Raw genomic sequence first — 10,171 nt, 5'->3', positions numbered from 1 at the left:
GTACAATGCAGCATCCTGCTGCTCACTTTATAAATACCCCTACCATAGCAGTTGCCCAACTGATGCAACAGACTAACACCATGAAAAGGTATCCACAAAGACTTATTAAAAATGGTATGTAACTATTTTTGGCAATGATGGGTGTATAATTATTCACTGACCTATTGAATTGGTCATTGAAACACTGTGAAATTCAGGTTTTAATAAGCATTACTATCGTGATAATTAAAGACTCTGTCTTATGGGAATGTGTGCTTGTTAAATTGTAATTTGGTTTAAAAAATAATTAAAGACAGAGGTTATTTAGGAAGGAAGGTTTAAGACCAAGATTGTATCTGAAAGAGATTAAAGACAGGAAGCCCCAGGGTATTGCAGTCCTGCAATGTAACTCTTATTAAAGAAAATGAAGAATTATAGGCAGCACAGGTAGTGATGCCTATAGTTAAAGTTGTCCAACACTTTCTATTATAAGATTCTGTTTTCAGTTGCTTATAACTTTGCCAAACTTAAACCATTTGGGCTGAAATTTTCCATGCCAAGTATCTGCCTCAGACTGAATTTTTTGGAAAGTTTCAGCTAGAATGGTTCAGCCATTTCTCAGAATGAGAATGAGGTTAGGGAAAAATACATTGTTTTGACCATGTTAAAAAGCCTACAACTGTTTTCTTGAGAAGCTCTAATGAATGCCTCTATCCTTTGGAGCAGGGATTTGAAATTTTGCAGGGGAGTTGCCCTAATGTCAGGGCTGTGCCTTTTGCCACCCCTATAAAAATTTACCCAAATTTGGACAACTTAAAAAAAAATCAATTTTCTTGTGCCCAGAGACTCGTTAGAGTCCGGCAGCCAACTTCTCTGAAGATTCATCTGCAGTTGGCATGCTTTATCTCTTTACTGCTGTATGTACCAACTGGACTGCATATGCACCATCCCCAGAGTGACTGAGCATGTTCCATCCTGGGACTGCAGGGGCCGATCAGGATTTCCCTGCAATTGCTCTTCCTGGTTGCTAGATTGTGCCTGCTGTGGCATTCAGTATAGGAACTGAGAGCAAGAAGAGTGTCTGTCTTATGCTCTCAATGATCCTCCTGCTTGTGCCCAGGCAGTGTAGAGGAGAAGGAAGAATCTGCTTGACTTGAAAGCAGAGAGCTGAGGGACAGGGAGTGGAGCAAGGGGAAGAGATGCAGGGTGGTGGGGACAGTGGCAGGAGTAGGATCTCAGGGGCACGGCGGAATAGAAGTCTGGGAGGGAAGGAGCAACTGGAGCAGGAGCTGGGAGAGGAGGACACAAGACTTGGAGGATGGCTAGGAAAAAGAGGAGGAGAGTATGGGCAGGAGTCATGGAGTGGAAGGATAGAAGCAGAAGGGGACAGGCAGGAACAGATATAACTGCAGGAAGTGGGGATAGAAGCAGAAGAGGAGTCTGGGAGGGACATGGGCAGAAGGGTCTGTAATCACTAGAGGACACTCCTATATAGAATTTGGAACTCATCCCATGGTTCCTGAGTTTCAGCTTTCCTTTTCTGTTTAGCAAATAGGTTTGAAACCCTCTGACAAAGTGTGTTTCTCCATCCCCACTAGTGGCAAGTCCACACAGAAGATAACAGCCTTCTCCTACTAGCAGTTGCTCCATCAGCCAAGAGGATTGTAATGTGGCTCTTAAGGTCCCAACTCTGTGGATAACTCACATTGGGGAGTCTGTATGATTTCACCTGATACATTTTTTTTGTTTTTGTTTTTAATTTTTTTTGGAAATTACATAATAAAAGATATTACGAGAATGTTAAGGTTGCAAAGTCAAGCACTAAAAAGTTAGAAAGTGGCAGAATTAAGTTTGCCCTGGCCATGCACGCCATCTTGATTATGCTGTCAAAACCAGCATGTTGTTTTATGCTCTCCGTCCAAAGCACTTTCTTAACAGTCCAATCACAATTCTCAATTCAGATTTTTTGTTTATTTTTAAATTATTATATTTTTTTACAATTGCTGCAGTTCAGTTCAAGAACCAGTGATGATCCATGCTTTAAGGTACAGCTGTAATCAGAATGCAGCAGTGTAAAAATAGTATCTACATTAGAGATAGACCAACACTAGAACTTCTAATCCAAACCCTTAGGATTTTTTGGTGGGCCTGTATGAGTAAAGTGTTAATTTCAAATTCCTGTATCTATACCCTGCCTCTTTGGTTTTGTTTCTGGATTGAGTCCAGAGCTGGAAAGGGCCTGGTTTCTGGTTCAGTTCTCACAAGAACAGCTTACAAAATGTTGGTCCCGTTGAACCTACATTGCTCCCCTGAACGTTAGCCTAAACCTGTTTCGATCTGGATCCTCATCTGAAGGCTTCCTCCTCATCCCATCTGTACAGCTTACTCAGTGCTGCTCCTTTAGGTTCTTGGATTCACATCTGTTTTATCTTGGATTCACAAAATCTCTGTCCGCCTCTCGACAGCAGCAAAGAAAAAAACTATAAAAAGTTGATCATCTCTCAGACAGTACCTATAAAGGTGAACCAATAAGAAACTAGCAATGCAGGATCTTCTTTCTGAGGTGAAACTAAAAATCTATTCTAAACTAGAGACCATCTTTAAATGAAATGAAATTTTCATAGACTTAATGTGTAAGACACAGTCTTTGGCATTTATTACCCAGTTATTAGCCACAGTGAAATCCAAACCAATTATTAGCTTGTCCACTATCTCAGCTGTCCAATCTTAAAACCCAGTTTTCCCAGTTTTCGGACAGGTACACATTCCTCAGTCACTGTCTCCATTTGAGTTCAATTTTTGATCTCCTATTTCCTAGCCTTTTTTAGCATGTCTGGTCTAATAACTGTTACGTTTGAGCTGGTGCCCACTATTTCCATGCATTTCATAGATCCTATTACACATTCAACAGCCAAACTCCCATTATTGTTTAACTGTTTAGATGTAAACAAAAACTGTGGGGCCCATCCTTGCACCTCCAAGCTTTGCCCGTTCAGCTTGACCATTTCCCAAATTGGGAGTGGGACATTCACTAGACACTTGTCATGCTCTGTTCTAGCCAGCCTTGCATTTTTAACAGTCCTTGTTTACAAACCAAATTTATCACTTCTTTTCTAGTCATTCAAAATGAATCTCCTTTTCCATCATACATATTAGTCACAGAGTTGTACTTACAGGACTCCTGGTGATCAGCTTCCGTCTTCCTCACCCATGGCTGCTTCCTCTTCTGGTACACTGCTGCTAATTTTACAGTCTCATGGAGTGTTTTTGGCCTTTCACCAAACTTGATCTACAAGTTCAAGTCTAGCTGTCTATAAATTGGTCCACTGTCAATTTCTCTTGAAAGTCCTTGCTGGTGTCTCGGTATGCCAGGAACACAAGTCTCCAGAGGTCCTCTGCCAGTTTAGTTGGGGAATCTCTTTTTTTCCCTCCTCTCTCCTAGTGCTTAGTTGTACCAGGCTGACTTCAAACAACATATCAAGGGCTTGTACTATATCTGGACAACTCAGTCTCTTTTCTGGGGGTAAGTTCTGTATTACCATCAGAGCTGGGCTGCTCTGGTTGGCTGCTGAGATTCCCCGTTTCTGTCCATCTTCCCAGCCATTCACTTGGGCTATGATGTTGAATTGAGTCAAATACCCCTTCCAGGGAATTTTTGCCATTATTTGGCCTGGGACAATTTGACCTTTCCCCTCTGGGGTCCTTGTGGGTAATAAACAGGTTAGAAAAGTGTTGCAAGTGTTCTATCTTATCTGACCCAGTTCCTCACTTAAGTAGGTTCTTACAACTATCTTAAATGAAAGGTGGTGGTTGCACCCAATCTATAACATAAGCAGTGCAGTATACATTGTTTTTTCTCATTGTGGACAGGAAGTCCAAAGCACTGCACCTTTTGAACCTTGTTGCTCCATTCCACCGTGCAGTCCCTGGTATCTGTAAATTGCTCAGCCTCCCTGTTCCAAGCAAGAGTACAGAGTGCCATGGGATAGTTGCTTGAAAAGTCCTGGAATGCACTGTCCTTTAGTGAGGTGCTGTGGATAATTGCATGACTGCCAATTTCATGGATTTGGTTGAAGATAATACAGATGGAATAATTAAAATTGATTATTTTTTCTGCTATTGAAGTCAGGGAAGTCTTATGGCCTGTGTTATGCAGGAGGTCAGACTAGATGATCACATGGTCCCTTATGGCATTATAATATATGAATCTATTGAGCCAATTAATATACTGAATTGATTGCTCATTTATTTATTTGCTACGTGGTGGCTTAAGTTCTTAACTGTTTACTAATCATGTCTGTTTGCCCTTCACCTATGGCTCTCACCACACCCTTCCTTCCCCTACTCTCATCACCCTCCTCTTCAGAGACTTGCTCTATATGCTTGTTTGCTTGCTATTACCCTCTCCCTTCAGTTCCCACCAGCTCTGTATACTCTTCTCCCTCTCCCCTTCTCAGATCCCCACAAATCTGTACCTTTCTTTGCATCTTCCTCTTACTCTAGTGCTGTGAACAACACCACCATCTCCCAGTTGCCCAAGGCCATAATCTGGGCTTCAGCTTTAACTTGGTTCTCTCTTTAGACCCACACGTCCAGGTCAGGTGTAAATCATGCGGTGTCTTCCTTCATTACGTATCAAAGATCTGACCTCTTATCTTGTCTCAGATTTTCCAGACCTTTATCACCTCATACCTTGAGTATTACAATCTCCTCCTCTGTGGCCCTCACTTCTGCAAACTTGCCTTTCTGAATTCCATGCAAAACTCTGCTGTTTAGATCATCTTCCTGGCCCGTCATTCTCACTTTTTCACGCACACCTCTTGAATCCTTCCACTGGCTTGTCCTTATCTTTTCCAATCTAGCCCGGCTGTATCTGTCAGCTTTATGATATTATTACATTATGAGCTGCTGTCTTTGCTTTGCCAACAATACCAGCTTTTACAACCTGTTAATCAACTTCCATAAGCACCTTCATGCTTTCTCTCTTGCCATCCTCTTGTGCGGTATAATCCCCCTGAAAAAGTCTATAAAGCTACTACTTTATTCAAATCCTTCTTTAAAACTATCTGCTGCCATGATGCCTAAAGAACAGTGCTAGCTGATAATGATTAGGCAGATGACACACTAAACTGTGTGCCCAGCTGTACTCACATTATTGTTACCTGTTCCTTCCCTTTCCTTTCCATCTTTCACCCTCACTTGTTGTTTCATCTGTCTGATTCTTGTCACTACCCAACATCATAAACGCTTTGGAGCAGGGAATGCCTTTTTAGTACATTTGTACAGCACCTAACACAGCACAGTTCTCGTCCCTGATTTGGACCTGTAGGCACAGTTGTTACACCAGGAAGAAAACATATCTCAGTCTGAGAGATCTAAAGGTCTAGAAATACATTCAATTTGCATCCTGAAAAATTATACTTATAAATTTTTCTGTTCTCATAAGCTGCCAGGCTATGTCATCAGTGTGTGTCTATCAAATAACAGAAAACTCTTCTTATTAAGTAATTTTAAAATCGTATATTATGGATGAGTTTATCAAATATTTTTGGATGTTTTTTTTCTTGAATGTACCTTGCATATGTTGTCCTTGCAACAATGCTTTTTGCTATGGTAATAACTTTTTTTTTTATTGGAATGAAGCATAAATGTGTAATGCTGCACCAACCCCTTTACTCCTGAGAGAAATTAACTTTAAGAAGATTTTTCTGCCAAACTTTTTAGGAGGGGAAAAAATGTTGAAAAATGTGCAGTAATTGAGAAAAACAAGATTATTTTGTTTTACATAGGAATGTTTCCCAATAGGATGTGTCACTGTCTGCTTGATTATGGTCCTATATTTGGAAACATTGACCATTTTTAAATAAAGGGGTGGAGAGATGTTATTTTGCACACTATATTTCATTTCTGTTATTTGTCGTATCAGAAAGTAAGTGGTTACTTTCTTGAGTCAAATGAGCAACAGCTGGAACTTCCTGCTCCCCTCCCATACTTCCACTTGAGGATCAACATCAGCTGTGACTTTGTGGAGAGGTATAGTGTGGGACTGAGACTGCAATTTAGCAACTGATTTGAGTATGTAATAACAATTAGGCGCTCTAGGGTCCATCAGCACAATTATGGGCCTTGGAATATACTTGTATCTGGATGTGTTCTAAATCTAAGCTCTCTGGAGGGTAATAAGTCTGCAAGCAGGCCAAGAAAAGGAAGAGGAAAGAACTTGGTTTGGAGGTACTTTAGGACTTCCCTGGAGGTCCTTCAACCAGTGAATCATCAATGTTGAAACATTTGCAGCCAAATTCCAAGCTCAGGCTGAATTGTGGAAAGGGAAAGAGGGAAGCTATATAAATTGGACAGCTGAATTGTCGCCTCAGGATGCCTAATAATTGATAGACGCTTCATACTATCAAGTCTGTAATCATAATGGATACAGTTATGCCACATTACTGATACTGCAAGATGCTCAGGAGTTCCTGCCAGGTTCTAACTACCATCTCTTCCCAATACAGTCAACAGAAATATCTGATCTGGTGATCAAGAGCAGACTTCAGTCTATAGGGCTGTCTATCTTGTACCTTTCTTGTGAACTGTTCTGCCATGCACAAATAAATGAAATTTTAGATTTCTCAAAGGTACAGTGAGAATACAAAATGCTATATATGCGCAATCACAGTGCAGGATAACTGTATCTGTATTTTCTCTCCGTGGTCCAGCAAGGGCACCCACTCTCAGGCTTCCCGCTTCACAGCCATTCCCTTTCATGGGTGGAGATGTGACCAGGACAGTGAGATGCAGGTCTCCACCAGGCTGCACAGTTTCTTGCCTTCACTGTTATTCCCAGCAGAGACAGGCTGCCCAAGCAAGCACACCTGCTGGCTTTCATTTCAGAGACAGTTAACAGCATGACTGCCTACTTATAGATACCACTACAGAAAAAAACATTAAAAACAATGAAAGAACCTACATGCATGCTTATAAGCTTACCAGAGATCACCTCAACTCTAACATGGGCTCTGGCAGGAGCAGTCCTCCAACACCCCACTCACAGTGTTTCCTTGTGATTTCAAGTTTATCTCAGCTTCAGCTCAGAATAAGCACGCCGTCTTACAGTGCTTCAGTAGGTCCAGTCCTTCCAACCCTTCCCTAAGGATTGGGGTCCTTCATGTACTGGGAGTACTGTCCATTTGCTGGATCAGGAAGAAGGCTTTGAGCCTGTTTAAAACCAGGCTCTTTATCCAAAAATCTTTTCTTTGTCTGTTGTCCTTGTAGAATCCAGTTTGAACTAGCATATACACATCTCTCTGGGTGGGTGGCTTCAAAGGGCTGATAATGGAGGAAGAACATTAACATCCCTCTCCTCATAGGGGAGTTACATACAATTCCACAGTAACACATACACAATTGCATTTTTAATACAATGGATGCAAAAAGTATTAAACCTAATCCAATAAGCTTTAATTTAATTCAGTAAAGTTTGTCCAGGATATTGTCATTCTATCACAAGTGTCTCTGAGGTCATTTGTAAGAGAGAGGATATTGTAAGACATTGCTGCTGAGAATGCGTCACCACACTCTTGGTGGCACTGTAACTGCTGAGACATATTACAGCTGGGATCTGCTGCCAGTTTACAGCCACTTCTTGTTCCCCACTAATGCAAGCAGTGGTTTAAACCACAATCTCATTTTAACAGTGGAGGGTCCTCATGATTCAACTACAGTGTGATCTTTGCCCTACCCTGTAAATTAGCTCTGAGCAGACCTGTGAGTTAATTTTGTTGACACACTTTCAGATGTCACTGGTCTGCATTTCCTATTAATACAACTTGCATAGGGAAAAGAAATTTAAGATACTATTTAAAGGGGCTAATCCTGCAGTCTTCACTCCAGGCAAAAATCTATAGAAGTCAATGAGTGCAGAGTTCATTCCGAAGTGCGGCTACATTTAGAAAAAAATCACCTTACTTGAAAAATCTGTTTCCTGTGTGTCTTTGAGTCTTACCTTCTCATTATAGTGACATAAGCAAGTGTGTGTTGTTGTTAGTACCGTATAGCCCGAGGAAGCTGGGGTCTATTTTGCCTGGTGTATCCTTAGTGAAAGTGCTAGAAAATATCCAATTTAAGAAACTTTGTAGCTGATGAAGATGTAAATGTCAGAAAGTCTGTAAAGCACTTTGTGATCTTTCAAGATAAACAGTACCATATAAATGTAATCTGTTGTTTAAATATAGAGTGAGAAAAAGTAATTTAATTATGATTAAAAATACCATGGGTCTTTTTTAATGCAGAAGATTTCCCCCCAAAACAACTTGCAAATTAAAATAATAACTGCATAAAATCAGTTGTGTCAGAGAATATTATACTGAACTTGTTTTTAACCTGCTTCCCAGTGGTTTCTTCTGCTCTCTAAGTTAGTAAGTGGTCAAACATTTTTTTTTTGTGGTGTCATTCCCAGGAATATGGAATGGGTTACCACTAGAAGTATGTCCTATCTATTGCTCCACTCTCTGGAAAAGAACTGATGACATTTATTCCATATATGCTAGGGAGTTTGAGGGTAGTCTGGAATTTGGTTTTACTTATAGCAGTATTTGAGGATTATGGACTGTTTTTTATTTTTATTTTATTGACTTTACAAAATTGTTGCACAGCTAATGAAGAAACCATCTAAAAATTAAGTCAAATGTTCCAAGTTGAACATTTTTACCTCTCTCAGCTCCCAGTGGTTTAATTTGGGACACACTAATCATTTTTACTTCTCTATGCACCAAATACAGAGATTCTTCTGTGTTCTATGGTCCACAGATCGACTACAATGGGTACTTCAGCCTGTTTGCAGCTTGGGGGCCAAACCAGACCTGCCAGTCACTGGCAGGAGGTAAATGCTCTGCCACCTGCAATTCTCACTGTTTTTTCCCTGTCCCCATAACAGCAGGCAGGCTGAACCAGTCTGTGACCGGTGGGATCAATAACAATGAAAGGATATTACAGAAAATATTCATTTCTCCAATACTGGCTGCTGGATGAAGGTAGCTGTAACTAATTTTGTATGCCACTAACAATATTGTGATACTGTCAAGGTTCCTTCCCCACTCTGAACTTTAGGGTACAGATGTGGGGACCTGCATGGACACTTCTAAGCTTAATTACCAGCTTAGATCTGGTATTGCTGCCACCATCCCCAAGCACTTTTCTTCCCTGGGTAGTCTTGAGAGACTTCACCAGTTTTCTGGTGAACACAGATCCAAACCCCTTGGATCTTAAAACAAGGAGAAATTAACCATCCCCCCTCCTTTCTCCCACCAACTCCTGGTGGATCCAGATCCAAACCCCTTGGATCTAAAAACAAGGAAAAAATCAATCAGGTATTAAGAAAAAGGCTTTTAATTAAAGAAAAGAAAGGTAAAAGAAAACCCTCTGGGAGAGATTAGCATACCAGCTACTCTCGCAGACAACAGATTCAAAACACAGAGGATGTTCCCCTGGGCAAAAATCTTAATACACACAAGAATACCCAAATTTGATAATTCCCTTAATGGTACCAAGACAAGTTAAAAGAAAATAAACATAAACCTATTTATCCCTTTCTAAAACGTACTACTCTGATAAGAGGCTGGTTTCTTGATCTTTTTCACTCTGGCTGAAACTGAGGGCTTGGCTACACTGGCGCTTTACAGCGCTGTGCAGCTCGTGTAGCCATACCCTGAAACTCTAAACAAAGGAAAACTTCCCTCCTTCCTTTTGAAACATCTTGTTCCCCCATTGGTTCCTCTGGTCAGGTGTCAGCTAGGCTATGTGAACTTCTTAATCCTTTACAGGTAAAAGAGGCATTAACCCTTAACTATCTGTTTATGACAGATATCATCTAATTTTAAAGAATCATTTGCATGGATGTAACACTGTCCGGTTCCAGTGTGATGTGGGAAGTTATACTTGTAGGCTTTCTGTGCTGCAGCTACTTTATACAAGAGGACTAAGTCGAGAGTGCTTTCGTATCCTCAGTTTATAAGCTCCCTGGCTTCTGTGGGTTTTTTCTCCATTCTAATTTTATTTATGTGTAGCTTTTCCATTTTTAATTCTGTTCTCATTATCTAATCCAGTATCCTAGATGGAGGAGGTGTAGGGGGTTCTGTGATTGTAAACCCCAGATTCCTACATATGAGGTTTTTTTCTCTCTCAGCATCATATGTGTTGA

General features: G+C 40.6%; 1 long non-coding RNA gene across 1 annotated transcript; it reads right to left on the bottom strand.

Moving 5' to 3' along the window:
* Positions 1 to 1,668: 1,668 nt before the first annotated feature.
* LOC115657856 lies at positions 1,669 to 7,239 on the bottom strand. Its single transcript, XR_004002076.1, has 3 exons — positions 7,157 to 7,239; positions 4,157 to 4,163; positions 1,669 to 1,679 (listed from the first exon to the last, which is right to left on the bottom strand). It is a non-coding gene; the product is annotated as an uncharacterized LOC115657856 (long non-coding RNA).
* Positions 7,240 to 10,171: the final 2,932 nt, after the last annotated feature.

The sequence above is a fragment of the Gopherus evgoodei genome, chromosome 9 (assembly GCF_007399415.2).
Source record: "Gopherus evgoodei ecotype Sinaloan lineage chromosome 9, rGopEvg1_v1.p, whole genome shotgun sequence".
In the NCBI taxonomy this organism is placed as follows: Eukaryota; Metazoa; Chordata; order Testudines; family Testudinidae; genus Gopherus; species Gopherus evgoodei.
This window is presented reverse-complemented; position numbering and strand designations above follow the sequence as displayed.